A 15,873-nucleotide genomic window follows, 5' to 3' on the forward strand; every position below is an offset into this window, starting at 1 on the left:
GTGAAAAGGCAGATTAAACTCCACACGTAGAGCGATGGGGAAAGTATCAAACAACCACTCCTCCTGGATTTTCTACTTGATGGTGTTAGCAAACGAGACACATAACCACGGACATAGTTATATGCGGTGCTTTTATTTCAGTGCTGGGAAACCAGGGGTTCGCACCCAAAGCTGGCTTCGACCGCTGATTCCAACTCCACTACATTTATACAATTTGGTTACATACATATTCATTAGGGTTACAACGTATGTATTGCATATTCATCAGATTACACAACTATTTCACAGTATCAGTTGCAACACCTTGGAACTACTCTAAGCATGCGCAGTGTCCTCTGGTGGTCGTTCAAGGGGTCTTCAGGATGAAGTAAGGAGTCTTCTTCACTCGTCTACTTTTCACCTTTTGTCACTGCACATGCGGACTATTCCTATATTCATTATGAAATCATGTAAAATACTCAGATTTCTTAGATGTGCATCCTCAGCACATCCTATCCATTCAAGATCAGATAAGGACTCACTGAGAACTGACAGAACTAACTTTCAGTTCTCTATTCTCAAACTAAGAGATAAAACTTGTATACAACCTGTGAAATTTCAAGATAAGGTGAGAATCTTGGATACAGTTCACAAAAGCAAAATGGAGCTCCCGAGACTAGTTACAACTATAACAATGGCAGTTCACTTGGATCTGAGAAGAGCCAGGTGATTGATATGAGCAGATTTACTCAGTGTTTTATGCTTTTTGCTAAGGGTTGGTCTTCAAGATGGTGGGGTGAGAGTCTTGGGTTGGCAGCTCCTGTCCATGTCCTGGTCCCACCTCTGTCCTACCTGCAGCTGCCCAGCCAGGCATCCAACATCTGCATTTACACAAGAACTGCTCTGATGCCAAAAATCACTGCAGAACAAACACAGTAAGACTCTCGAAAGCTTTAAGCAGGAGGGAAATAATTTCCATTTTCCTGCCAGTTCACAAAACTTTCGTTTTTCTTTCCTGTCCTTGTTGTTGTTGTTGTGCCCATTCCTTCTCCCTTTGTCACTGGTGTCCCAGATGCCAGGATTAAAGGTGAGCTCCTTTCCCTCTAACACTGTCATCACCTCCGTACCACAGCGTGCCTGGAACCCTGCTGCTCTGCGCCAGCCCCATTGCTGCGCTTTTACACTGATGGAAAAAACATTATACAACTTGAACCAAGGGCAAAATATTTAAAGTTATTTGGGTGCTGAAACATAGAGCTGTGTAGCTTAATTGGGTTTAGACTATATCTATAAATATCTGTAGCTATATCTCTCTATATGCAACTATATATAAATACAGCTGCAGTAGCAGAATAGTTCATCTGCAGCTTCCAGCAGGGAGAGACACACAAAAAGAGTCATTTTGCAGTGTCTAAGCATGAATTTGTCACCATCCCCTGTTTCAGATGCTCCGATTATAAACTCCTTTGCTGTATTTTGCATCCTATTTCTTGTCAAATGATTTTACCGTGGCTGGGGACACGTTGCTTGCAGCTGGGTTGGACTCTTTGTTTTAGGGAAACCTGACAGCATAACTCATGCTTTTTAACTTGTACTTTCTTCCTGTGTTGGTCAGATACTCCACATTTATTTTGCCCTAAATTGTACATACTTGCCTTTTCAATGTGTGAAAGCAACAGTTTTAAGGGAAGTTCAAATATGTTAAAGCAGCTGGTAGGCATTGACCTGGTAGTCATGGAACAGTGAATGCAGAAGAGAGTCCTTCCTTGGGGAGCTTCCTCAAGTGCTCCCTGGGGAGTTTGCACCTGAAAGCAACAGCTGGAGCTTTCTCAGTGGGGAGTTACGGCTGTGTTGGATAATGCTGAGTGTGGTCACGTCGTACATGGAGATGATAACTTGGCCTTGGGAAGTGAGGTGGCAATTTGTGTGGGGAAATGGAGGCATTCCTGCTGAAGCTGGTGGTAGGCAAGGCTGAGAGAAGGGTTAGACTTGCATCCTATGTTAGAAAAAGATGTCTTGCCTGCCCGGGAAAATGTTATTTTTCTCTGCTAGTCCAATATGAAGGCTGCTTGATAGCAGACAATGTGTCCTGCTGTGTAGGCAGATGTTAATGAAACCATCTTGTGCCACTTGTTCTGTTATCAGCAATCACCACCTTTCCAAACAGTGACGGCTTTCTCATCCCCCGCTTTGCCTCTTTGGAAAAGGCACAAACAGGCTCAGGGAGAGGTGCACAGATGCCACACTGCCTGTGGTCAAATGGAGTCAAACAAGCCATGTCAAAAATTGAACTGAGAAGCAGAGAGTTTACAGTGAAAAGTTGGAGTACCTGGCTTTAAACATTTCCTAAATATAATGAATCACAGGCAGCAGTGCACACAGGTTGAACCTGGCGATGGCAGGAGCACCAAGGACGAGGGGACAGAAGCTACTGGCCAGAGGGTGGAAGCTATTCTGGGGACACCACCAGGAGGTCCCAGCCCAGGTTCAAAGGGTTAATGTATTTATCTATTTATTTTGTGTGTCTCAGCACTGTCCAGTTTTAACCATGATGGGAATTAGAAGTGACAACAAACTGCGAGGGAGCTGTTCTCATGGGGTTTGCATCATGCCTACAGCTGGGTGCACCAGAAACCTCCTGAGAGAGGGTTGTTTGCCAGACCCTCGCACAGTGTAGCCAACACCAGCAACATTTTTGGCAGAGCATCTCAGCTTCCAAAGTGAAAGAAGCTTTCAAGTTTTTTGGCATTGGCCCCTCCTAGCATACTAAGTTGTCTGATGTGATGGAGAGGGTTGAGCTGGTGAAATAGGCTCTGTTTTCCCCGAGCAGAGGCAGTGCAATCCCTCCCTCCCTTGCCATGATCCCCTTGGAGAAGGGTAGGGAAGACATAACTCCTGAGGAAGTCCTGGGACAGGCTTTCCTGGCCTCAGCAGCACCCCAGAGCCTACACGGAGTGCCTGCAGATGAGGGTGATGACACACCACACAGCTAGAGAGGGCAACACAGGGCAATGCAAACAAACAAACAAACAAACAAACCCAAAACAACAAAAAAAGCTACATGTATAGAAGAGTAATAGCACCCAAAAAGCCCAGCGCCTTATACCCAGAGAACATATTCTTCATGTCACTGTACCACCCTGTTGTTTCTGATATTCTCCTAGATCTACCCTGCAAAAGGGATGCGAATATCGTTGCTGCTGTTAAGGCTGGCGAGAGATCTGGAGCACGAGCCTGATGAGGAGCAGTTGAGGGAACTGGGGCTGTTCAGCCTGGAGAACAGGAGCTGAGGGGAAACCTTATCACTGTCTACAACTGTCTGAAAGGAGGTTGGAGCATGGAGGGGTTGGTCTCTTCTCCCAAGTAACAAGTGACAGGACAAGAGGAAATGGTCTCAGGTTGCACCAGGGAAGGTTCAGATTGGACATTAGGAAAAATTTCTTCACAGGGTTGTAAAGCACTGGAACAGGCTGCCCAGGGAAGTGGTTGAGTCACCATCCCTGGAGGTATTTAAAAGATGTATAGATGAGGATCTTAGGGCCATGATTTAGTGCTGGGGTTAGGTTAGGTTATGGTTGGACTCGATGGTCTTGAGGGTCTCTTCCAACTAAAAGGAATCTGTGATTCTCTTAGGAGAGAGAGGTGACCTGGGATTCATGGCTGTGAGGTGCTGAGTGCTGGGAGCTGCTGCCAGACCCTCCACACCCGGCAGGACAGGCCCTTCTGTGGGAGGATGCACATGTGGCTGCAGGTCGCACAGAAGCTGAACAATATTCCTGTTCTCAGCAAGCTGACTCAGCTGTGTGACTGCAGCGGTTCTTGGAAAACTCACGTGTCTGCTGTGGAGAAGGCAAGGAGTGATTTTGCTGGAATGTGAAGACATCATTTTTCAATGACATAGCTCTGCTGTAGATGCTCACAGAATAGCTTGCAGGGATCTCAGACTGAATGGAAATGTCAAATGCATTGCTATGGCCAAATACAAACAGATATTTCCAAAATAACATGGCTATTAAATAATTGTAAGTGAGATAACAGCAAACTAAGGATCACACACGACAAAAATCTAGTGAGACCGAATACTCATTTTGGTCAAAATTTTAGTGTTTTGGTCTGATTTTGAATGCAGCAATTCAAAAAGCCTTTTCATACAGAGGATAAGTCTCTCTTGCTATCTTGAAGCTTACTACAAAAAAACCTGAGAGACATAAAAATATAGGTGCAGCTTAAGTGTATCTTCTGCATAACATCAAAATCAAAATGAGGATTTTGACATTAGGACAAGACAAGAGTAAAGACTAAACCTACACGTCTTACAATATCAAAATACAAAGCCCAGCATTACGTGACACTAATCTATGCAATACCATGAGCAGCCTGAGGCCCATCGGGTCCATCTAATGAGGTTCTGCCACTGTCCCATCTGTTTTGTATTCATCTGTCACTGAGACCTGGAGCCACCGGAGAGGAAAAAGAACTGGCAATGTCGTGCAGTGGCTTTTTGATATCCATACAAGCAGTGTGGGAATTGGTAGGGCTGGTTTCCTGGGACTTATCACGGGCATCAAAATGTCATGTGGGAGAAAACCCACAAGTTCTGTAAATACAACATCATCTCCCACTGATGAGTAAATACAACTGTTATTCTTCAACATGTCTATACCTAAAGCTGCATTGTCGTGGTTACACCACCTTTCAGCTGCTCCTTAACAAAAAGAGACAATGCGTGTCATGCTGGGCATGTCAGCTTCACGCCGGTACAATCCGAATCCTCCTGGATCTTCTGCTACAACCACTAGACAAAAAATGGTCCAGTACAGACTCTGTTAGCTGGAATGAGTTGATATCACTTCATACAGTTGTCTTAAAACAAATTAGATAACGATTTGGCTAACAGCAGATGTTAAAAGGAAGAAGTAAGAGCAGCCGTACACTCAGAGGTTTCCTTTAGCTGGGTGCCCCGTCTCCAGCAGCACCAGCAATCAGCACCCAGGGAAGAGGGGAAAAAAAGGACAAACAGACACTGAAATTTCGCCGAAACAGCCTCTGAGCCTTTAGAGTGCAAAGTACTTCTTTTACCTCCTACTTTTACCTCCCTTCCAGTAGGCTTTTATTTCCCCAGTCCTCAGTGTCACCAGCTAAAGAGTAAATGTTCTCTCTCACTATTTCCCACGGGCTGCCCTACTTTACATCATCACCTTGGAGATAGAAAACACAATTCTCTGCAAAATCAGTATCTGCTTGTCCTGATTCCTGATTCTTTTTCTTAATCAGAGGCGAGGAAGCGAAACCCTGACCCTGCTGAAACCCCTGGGCAGGGCACAGTTCAGTTCTATGCAGCAGGGGCTTCAGTTTTGGGAGGTGAACGCAAGCCAAAGAGCAGCACTTTGGCCATGCCTCACAGGTTGTGGCACAGCACGGCGTTTGTTCCCTTTCTGCAGCACCTTTGTTCTCCAGCAGTTTCCATGGTGCCCCTGCTTTGTCTGCAGACTTGTCTGCAGGCAGCACTCTTCTTGAACATGCCACACAAGATTTTACGAGGCAGTGCATCTCATTGCGTGGCTGCACTGAAAAGCTGTAGCGCAGCCTGCTAGGCAGCAGCTGCCACAAATACCTTGCAGACTGTCTCTGGGGTGCATCTTTAGGAAGTATACATTGACGTTGCTTTATTGAAGGGGGCGATATAGATGATGCTGCCTGAGCATCCAGCTCAGCCTTTTGCTTGTCACGTTTGGCAAATTAAAATAACAAGAGGAGGGCTCTTGTCCAAAGGGATTGCTGCTGGCAATGTAGTGCTGCTGCTAAAAGAAAAACAAAAAAAGAAAAGAGGACACAAGAAGAAAGAGCAGCCATGCTGATTGCTGCAGCACTGTGCAAATTTTACCTTCATCTGACATGGGTGTGAAAATAGAGGATCTGTATATCTAATGCTGCATCACCCCCCGCACAGAAAGATTGGCAAGGATAGGGTCAGGCTTATTTATCAGTTTTCCAGCTGTTCATTCTCTGATAACTGTTCTGATACCAGAGCACTGCCTCCCTGAGCTGCTTTGGCAGGTGGCAGGGAGGACCTCGGTGTCCTCCTATCAGGTACAAAGTCAGAAGGGCTGAGTAACCTGGCCTCTGGTTCTTATGACCAGGAACAATATCCCCCAAGGAACCCTGAGCTTTGAGGGGCAGAGGCTTTTCACGGGAAAATGGCAGAATGCTTATGGCCTGGTACTAGAAATATTTCAGCAAGAAAACTGGTTACGTGAATCTTACAGGCTGTTCATCCAAAAAGAAATGGAGTGTAAAATCACTGCCCAAGTGAAAAAGCAGGCAAAAGGGTAAGGCCGTACTAATGGGTAATTTTAACTCCCAGGCACAGCAGAGGGTACATTAAAAGATGGAAATAAGGCTGGATGTCTGTTATCAGGGTGTGTACAAGATTGTGATTTAATCTAGGACCTGCAGTAGGCAATAAAAAGTAGAACAATACTAGAGTTAATATCCAAGTATAGAGAGAATATAACTGAGGACACAAGGGCAGCTTAGAAATAGAGATGTGCTAGTCACAAAAACCCAATGCTTTGAGCAGAAAAGTTTTCCTCATTAAAGTGAAGCTTGTACTGTGTGTTGTGATACAACAGGCTGCTTCCCAAAGCTAGACATGAAAGTTAATAGTTTGTAAGTGTTGGCAGAGGTTTTCAAAGATGCCTAGAAAATTATAATACCCAATTAAATTGGAGTTGGTCATCCAAGTCCCTTAGGCAGTCCTGAAAATCACAACCGCTCTGCACTGCATCTAATTTTGAGTCAGATTTTTCCCTTCTGCTTTTCTTTGCTCTCGTCTTCCACCACCACCCTCAGGTCCCGCTGGCACAGACCTCCAGGTGGAGCCTAAGCCAAATAGTGGAGCTTTGAAACACCATTCAAGCAGCCTTGGGGTGGACAAGAGAAAGGATCATCTATCCCTGCTGAGGCCATTCAGAGCCGAATCTGTGGGAGCTGTTACAGATCAGACAACCACTATTTTTCCACCAGACACCTCTGTCTCACTTTTGGCCCATTTTTGTCCCCCTGCCATGGAAACACAAGGCCAGATCGACAGCAAAAGGCAGGCTGTGCTCCAGTGAAGTGTGAGACCTGTTTTGAACAGTGTGGGGTTTGTTGTTGTTGTTGTTTGGTGGTGGTGGTGTTTGTTTGTTTGTTTATTTTAAATTGGCTGATGTTAGAATCTCACATGCATGTACCATGCACTTGATGTGTTCAGGCTACAGCTTCTGGGCTACATGATGGATCTGTGTGGTCCCTGTGGCTGGTGGACGTGACCCGGGTATGTGTCCTCCCAGCCAGAGGATGCTTTCTGAAGGAAAGCAGGCAAAAGGGTAAGTGTCATAGTGTCATTTCCCACACTGGCCTTTGTGTTAAGTGAAAGACAGGGCATGCTCAGTATGTCCTGCAGAGTGGGGCACATGGTGTGCAAGGTGGGAATGTAGAGAGGCAAGTCCCCAGCACACATGATCTTCTGCTGAGGCACAGTCCCCGAAGAGCTCTAATTGATGTAGATGGATGTTGTCCTTTCATGCTCTCCTCAATTATCCCAAGCTGCGCAGCGCTGAATCACTACCAGTATCGGTCCTCCTCTTCAAGCAGGGCACAGGCTGGCTGGGAAACCATGCCCAAGGCTCTGTTTCATCAAATGCTGTCACCATAAGAAAGACAACAGAGGAATTGAGAAAATTAGATCATTATATATCTGCATTGTTTCACCCTGTATGTCAGAGCTTTACGCTGGTCACCGGCAGGTCACAGGCCAGTCTCCTCCTCCCCTCCCGGCTGCCAGAAGGCACTAATAGGCTCCCAGGGATCTTTCTTTTTTGCTTCTGACTTAGAAGTTCATTGAAACCTTAGAAATAAAAATTGGACAGGGTGCCTTGGGGCTTGTCCCAGGTTAAATCTCTCTGGGTTGTTTGGGTTCAGGAGGGAGATTTTTTCCACAATGAGCTACTGCTAGGAGCTTCTCCATCCCAGATTAATTTTCTAGGACACCCTAGGAAATTTACTACATCCTTGATTCTCCCTATCTGGCCCCAGCAACTCCACACCTGGAATGGGCTGTAGCCAAGCAGAGAAGTGAGGGAAGTTTTCCACCTGGCAAAGAGAAAAAAGAAAGGAGAAATAAGATCCACCCTCATTATATTATTTTGGAGGTAAGTCATATAATAGACTTGCAAGAAAGGAGGATGATAAATCAGCTCTGAATGTGAACAGGATCACTGGTTCTATCTAAGACAGGAATAGTGCCACAAGCTCCTCTCAGAGGCACCCTCCAGCAACACCCTTAAATATCATAAGTTCAGACTGAAACTTAGTCCTGGCCAGAACACTGCTGCCCTCCCGCCTGTCTTGGTTTTCCACTAGTTGCCTCCACTCCACCCTTCTCATCGATGAAGTATCAAATTCCCACCACCTGCTACCAGTTATTACTGCTTCTCAGCCTTCCTTATCCTCTGGATCCACCCAGCCTCCCTGTGGCCCTGGTGTTCCTGAGCTCCTCGGCTGTGCTGCCAGCCTGCAGCTTATTTTCCAACTGAATATCCCAAGATTCTGACAAATCTCCCTTAAAATCTCTGTTCTGAGGTAATGCTCAAGCTTTGGTCAATGTTGGACAGCAGCTCCTCTTCCTCTTGCAGTTATGTTTGGCTTAAGTTTTAGGCTCCTTCAAGTCTGAACTTCCTTTTGTGTAGGTCTGTAAAAATGCAACATGCACCTGCAGTGTTCCACAAATTGGAAATAACAGCTTTGCCCATCAAAAAGCTGGTGTCTTCAGTGCCTTTCTTTTGTTCACTAAAAAGCTGCAGTCCGCTTTCTGATCGGCCTGAACAGTTTCTAGCCTGCTCTGAAACACAGAGACTCTTTCAGCTTTTCATTATTAGGCACTATGTAGCATATAACTGAAGATTACCACACAGAGTCACAGCCTATGAGCTAGGTAAAAATTACAAATGAGTGAAATAAATGTAATACATTTGCTGATTGTGGGAGAAATATTTGCAGGCATGTGACAACTCACATGGAGTGAGTGCCAGCTGTCCAAGCTGACTGGGAGACATGCAGTCGTTTATTTGTGGTTCTGGCGAGAAAGGTCTGTGTTCTGCATCATTGCTTGTGCAGCACCTTCATACCTAGCAAGGTGCTATAATAACCTGAAATAAGTTTCAGGTCAAAGGGAGGTTTTATTCTCCCACCACTCGCCCTGGGCTGGCACCAGTGCGTGCTCCTGCAGTGTGGCCGCTGGCCAACAGCCCTCCAAGAAACATCAGCCCACAGCTGGATCCAGCTGCTCACCCAGCTGCCAAAGTGTCCCCAGGGAAAGGATGTAGGAATACAAAGCTAAAGTGTTAGCGAAATCCAGGCAGAAACAAGACCAAGTCATTTTCAAATTAATTAGATGGTAAGAGTAAATTTAGCATCTTCCTAATGCGATTAAAATAATGGTGATTTTTGAGTCTGTGCCTCCAAATCAATTTTACCTGGTAGCACCCGAAAGTAAGAAGGCTGACAAGATTTCCCAAACTGGGGCAGGAGCCTGAGTTTTGTAGAGGAACGCTTTTGATTAACCGTTTTCCTACACGTGGTGTTCAAGAACAAAATTATTTTGGGGAAGAAACTTGAGCGAAGCAGAGAATTTATTCTCAGCTGAACAAGGGGATAACTTTTTTCTGTACTCTAGTGGGCAGATCACTATATAATTATACAGGTACTCTGGTGAAGATTTGTGACATGGCACCACGGTTAAACGCAAGCAAGCGAAGGTTTCCTTGGCCACACGGATGGGCAGCGGTGAAGCAAGCTCCAGTGGCTAAAAGGTGAGGTCTGGAGATGAGTGAATATAATTAAGTGCTGGAACCACTTGCCTTGGGATACAATGGATTCTTTAAAATTGTCTTTCTGACATATATATTGTAGCTCCACCCTCTATTTGGGGTTTGCTATAGGAGCCACTGAGGGAAATGGTATTCCCAGAAATTCCTGTCTTATGCAGGAGATCAGACTCTCTGATTATAGGGTCCCTTGTGGCCTTAAAATATCTGAATGTAGGCGGCAAGGAATAATTCTTCTCCTTCATGTTCCGCCCAGATGAAGGCCAAAAGGCATTCAGCAATTCAAAACACTGCCTGTATCTCTGCTCATGCAGACAGCTGGAGGATGATGATAATCACACCTGAAAATACCAGCATAAAACCCTAAGCCACAATTTTATTCCTGTATTTTGAACCTTGGAACCGAACTGGAAGGCGTAACAAGATGTCTTTTGCCAGAATTTAAAACAAAGCGCCAGTGGCAGCACCCCGCTGCTCCGGGATGTCCTGGCTGTGGCCACCCATTTGCTGGTGGCCTCTGGGGGCACAGCCTGGGCTGGGTCTGTGGGGAGAGCGTGGGTGCGTGTGTGGGGGAGCTTTTTCACAGAATCACAGAATGTCAGGGATTGGAAGGGACCTCGAAAGCTCATCCAGTGCAATCCCCCTGCCGGAGCAGGAACACCCAGATGAGGTTACACAGGAAGGCATTTAGGCGGATTTTGAATTCTTCCAGAGAAGGAGACTCCACAAATTTGTTGGGGTGTATGGCGTGGGGGGGTGTGTGGAGAGCGGCTGTGTGAGGGTGTCTGATGTCTGCGTGCGATGTCTGTCTTGTGTGTGATGGATGTCTGTGTGCCGGTAGGGGTGTGCATGCCCACGGAGGGGTGTGTGCGTGTGGATGCTGGTGTGGGTGTGTGAAGGGTGCGTGTGTCCGTGTGCATGCCCGAGGGTGTGTGCCGGTGGGGGGGCTGTGTGTGCGTGCCCGAGGCGTGTGTAAGGGAGGGTGGGTGTGAGCGCGGTGCGTGTGTGTGCGAGGACGAGGCGGGTCCTCCCGCCGCCGCCGCCCGCTCGCCGGCAGCCGCGGAGCTGTCCGTGATCTCATCGGGAGCCTCCGCCTCCGCGCCCCCCGCACCCGCCGCCGCCCGCGGGCACCGCGCCGGCTCCGCGCCCTCCCGCACACACGCACCCCCACCCGCGGAGGGGCCGGGCGTGCGGCCGCGCTGCAGCACCGCCGAGGCAGCGGCACCGCCGCCGGCCGGCTCGGGAAGGTCACCTCCGCTCGCCCCCCGCGGCGGCCAGCGGGGCCGGGGCGGGCGCGGGGCCGTGAGCCCCGGCATGGTGGCGGCCGCGGGGCGCCGCGGGCCGCGGGGCTGAGGAGAGGCGGGCGCCGGCGGGAAGGAGCCGCGGGGCGAGAAGATGGCTTCCCCCGCGCCCCCCGCGCCGGGAGGCGGGCCCTCGCCCCCCGCCGGCCCGCCGCGCCTTCGCCAGGTGGGTGCGCGCCGCGGCGGCGGCGACACGCGTGTCCGCGCCCCCGCTCCCCGCGTGGGGCCGCGCCTGCGCGGGCGGCAGGTGCGGCGGCGAGTGGGGGGGCGCGCGTGGCGAGGGGCGCGCGTGGCGGAGCCCGCGGGGAGCGGCTGCGGGACGAGGCCGGTGCGGCTGGTGGGGCGGGGGGCGCACGGCGGCTTCCCCGCCCCCCCCGACCTCCCGCCGCCCGGGGAGAGCGAGGCAGCGGGGAGGGGGAGCCGCAGCCCCGCTGGGCGGTGAGGATGGTGAGTGGGAACGGAAGTGTTGGGACCTGAGCGACCCGAAAGCCAACCGGCAGTGATGGACGGGTGGACGGATGCTTTTCCATTCGCTGCTTGTCATTCAATTAAAACCAAAATAACAAAATTTTGTTAAATAACAAAAGCCCCCCCGGCCACGCCGACACTGTTATGAGGCAGCGCACCTGCGCAGGTGTGCCTGTGCAGTCACACGCGCAGAGGAACGCGCACACACGCGTGTGTGTAACTTCGTATGGCTGCAGCAGTGGTGGTGCACCGGGATGCTTTATGGTGCATTACTGCTGGAGCACAGCGCTTCGAGACGCATGAATAAAATCTTAATTAACGTAATGCAGCAATTTTCAAGCGACTGTTCCCGCTCTTGCAACACTTCTCTGCTTGCATCTATCCTCTTGCAAGAAGAGAGCTCTGGTTTGCGGTGGCTGCTGCATTAATTTACATTTTGAACGGTGAAGTTGGTCACAGAGGTTGTTTGACATTCTCTGCCTGGCTGGGTCAGCGCCCACACCGGTGAGGGGCAAAACCGAGCTGCTGGGGGTCCTGGAGTGTTCATGCTACGAGCATTTTGTGTCTCCTGAAAATGGGAGAAACAGAAATGGAGGGACAGCACTGGTGTGTTCAATTTGCTCTTTCCTGCTAAGGCTGTAATGTTACTGCAGTAAGATTAATAAATAAAAAGCTTTTGCAAAGGAGGATTCCTGATGAATAATCAGATTAGGATAGTATGTATGTACTCAAACATAAATCCAAATATAAATACCATCTTTTTTTTTTTCTTTTTTTCTTTTTTTCATTTTTATTGAGAAGCCAGTGGTGTGTTTGACGAGGAAATATGAAGGGTTTGCAGTTTGGACTTGCGTCTGAAAGTTTGGATGCCTATCTAAACTTGTCAGCCCTGTTACGCACTTGAAGTCTGGGCTGGATAACTTAAGCAAAAAGGCCTTTGTGTGGGTTTGCTTCTGACCCCGACTGGAAATAACCACAAGAACATCCTCCCCTCACCCCCAAGTAGTTTGGCACTTCCTGTTCCCTCCCCTGCTGGAAACTAGAGGGAAAAAGTGTCCTGATTTTAGTAGCTAAGTTTGTGTTTAGGAGAGAGGAAAATGATCAGGGATCACTCAGATTCCTTGGCAATCTTTACTAGGTGCAATTGGCAGAACCAGCAGGAGAAGAAGTCCAGGTAGACAGTAAAGGAAAGGCCAGGCCACAAAGACTCCCCAGAACAGGGATCCTAATGAAATCTGCATTTTGTTTGCATGTTATATATTCAGTGTGCTCACAGGAACCAGGTAGGCGGCATCCTTCCAAGCAGCGGATGAGACCCTCAGTGACAGTCCCTTCCCGGGATGGTCCTGCTCGTTTCAGACCTTTGGTTCGCTGCTCAGCAGCATGGGAAACACGAGGTTTCCAGTTATTTATAATAGCAAGCAGTTACCACTGTTAATAGTGCTTAATAACAAGTGGTTGCAACTGCTTTTGGAGACAAAGGGACGGGAAGCCCTGCTAGACCAACAAGCTGCTTTCAGCTCAGTAGTTTCAACTGTGGGGACAGTTTGCTTTATTGAGAAGGTGATGCAGAAGTCAGGTGGCCGGGAGGGCAAAGGCACGCCTTGTGTGCACTTCGTTGCTGGAGAAAAGCTGGACCTTTTTGAGAGGAGAAACTACTGTAGGTGGCTTCCTGTGCCACCACTCTTGTCCCTGGGTTTTTGTCTGATCGATGCCCGAAGCTGGAGAAAACAAGGACTGACACAGCCCTGCTTAGCAGAGCAGGTCCTTGGAGCTGCTGCAACCAGGGGCAAAGCAGAGCAGCCCCCGCCCCACGCTGAAATACACCTCTGAGCAAGGATCCTGAAAATCCAGTGGCAAACCCAGGCTGCCGTGCTCTGTGTTTCTCGTTGCCATCTACTGCTGTGATGTACGATGTTGCCCAGCAGTGGCTGTGGTAGCTGCCAGAATTACACCCACCTGCAGACAGTTCGCATGGGATGATTTCTGCTTTCCAGTCCAGCGCTTTGCAGCAATCTGAATTGATTTCTCATAGGGTTATTCATTTTACATGAGAATGAAATGACAATGTAATATCCTGAATTAGTATGTGGAAATCACTCATGAAGAAAATTGACTACTACAGCTGTTTTACTGTCTTCCCATGCATTTTATCCATTCTATATTTAGAAATATTTTTAATTGCATTTAGGAAGAAATCCCTTGGCAGGCATATTTCTGCTCTATGGCTGTGGAAGAGTCTAGTATTTATTTGGATTTTTGCTGCTCTTCAGTAAGAAAGCACCCATACAACTTACTGGGTGACCTTCACGGGAATTTAAAAGTGCGTGAATAAATGCACAGAGCCACTCGAGATCAAAGTGAAGAACACAACAATGGCCAAAGTCAAGCAATTTTCCTATAAATCACTACCAGCCTCCCACTTCACCAAACATCTCTTGCTTCCTTGGGAGGGAAGGAGAGTATCCTTGAGGGTAGAAAACAAAAGGGAAGCAAACACATTTGCTTGAAACCGTTGTACTGTTTTGTTGTCACAACACGCTCATTGCAATAGCCCTTAATGAAAACTGAAATCAGCAACATGCTGAATTCCCGCTACACTGAGGCCTCTCAGAGGTCCTTGAAGCTACTCCTGTCTTTTGGCTTGATAGCAAAAGTCACTGAAGAAGCTGTTTGAACCAAAGTTATATTTGTGGAGTTTTTACTATGTCTTTCAGTTAATTTAAGAGATCTGTCCTTAATATTAAATATATATTGGGGGGTGCTTGTGGAACTGAAGCTATGATTTGCATCTGTCACCTGTGAACCTGTTTTAGTATTTTACCTTAAACACCTGAGTTGTACCATTTAGGCTGTGCCTAAAGTATCCCTTGCTGAATCGAGGACTGCACTCAGATACCAGTTAAATTTGTTACATAAAGCCTAAGAATGTATCAAACAAAAAGCAAAGCTTTCGTAAATTTCCTAAATTACACCATTGGAGACCACAGTGTTTGGAATAGGATGGATGTTGTTTCTTTCATTAGTAGTCATATGGGTTATTTTCACTGTTTTTCCTTTTAGTCATCAAGGCTTTACTTCTCTTGTTAAAAGAAAGTTTAACAGTTTATCCTCACATTAAATATACAACCATACTAATAAAATTTGCAAACCAAATACTAAGTGTCTTGTATCACAACCCTCGATCTGTAGAAGAAAGAAACAAAGCAACAAAAATAATATCGAAGGGAAATACTGGGATGCTGTGTTGATGTCATGACATGGATCTGTGACCTAACTAATGGATTAGAAGTTGTTCAGACTAAGGAAGAAATGACTGCAGGTACTAAAGGATAATCAAGATCACAATACAGTTCAGTTCTGGTCCTTTAAATGACAAAAATATTTCAGTGAGGAATCCTATTTACTTTGGAGCTGTGATTTTATGAGAGCATGTTTCTAGGAGTAAAATAAAGCAAAAATAAACCCTTCTAACTGACTGTTCCCTAGGAAATATTTTTAGTCCACTGAAATTGCAAGCTGCCTAACTCATTAACAGGAAATATGTACAACAGTAATTATACTGTTTACAGGGCAACATAAAATTAGGGTGGTTTAGTACTTTGGATTTGAGCTGAGTGTTGAAGACAAGCAGATCAGCAATGCTAAAGTTTGCGAATACTGTATTAAACAATACAGTTTTTATGACTTAGTGAAGAATTTAAAGAACACTTTTACCAGAAGAGATGGAATATTATCTCACTATTGTAGATGCTTTGAAGGGCTGAATTGTATCTAGTGACTTCACTGCATTCTAAAGGGAAAAGTGAAAATTAAACTGACGTAGAGGTATCTAAATGTATTATACTGTGCAAGCAGTTCAGCGTATAGACTTAGAAATGACATGTCAGCCATAGAAACAGAGTCAACGGTCGAGCTAGGCCAGATATAGGTTTTCAGTTCTGTGAAGGTGTTAGGTGCTCCAGAGTTCTGCTGCACCGCATCAGGACAAACCTTTCAACATTCTTCATGAAATAAAGAGACAGATGCCTAAACATATGTTGTACATCTTGCCTGGACTGTGATACATGCAGCTGTAAACACCCTTTCTGTCTTGTCTGGAGTAAGAGGCTGAGATGGGGATTCCCATATCACTCAGACTGGGGACCTTGTTTGAAAACCAGTTCTCCTGTTGTGTCCCACTCAGCATCATCTGCGATGGCACTTAGACAGTGCTGTCCTGTGCCTCGGAGCACGCATGAATAAATCGATGATCT

Source organism: Nesoenas mayeri (assembly GCF_963082525.1).
Source record: "Nesoenas mayeri genome assembly, chromosome: 4".
Lineage (NCBI taxonomy): Eukaryota > Metazoa > Chordata > Aves > Columbiformes > Columbidae > Nesoenas > Nesoenas mayeri.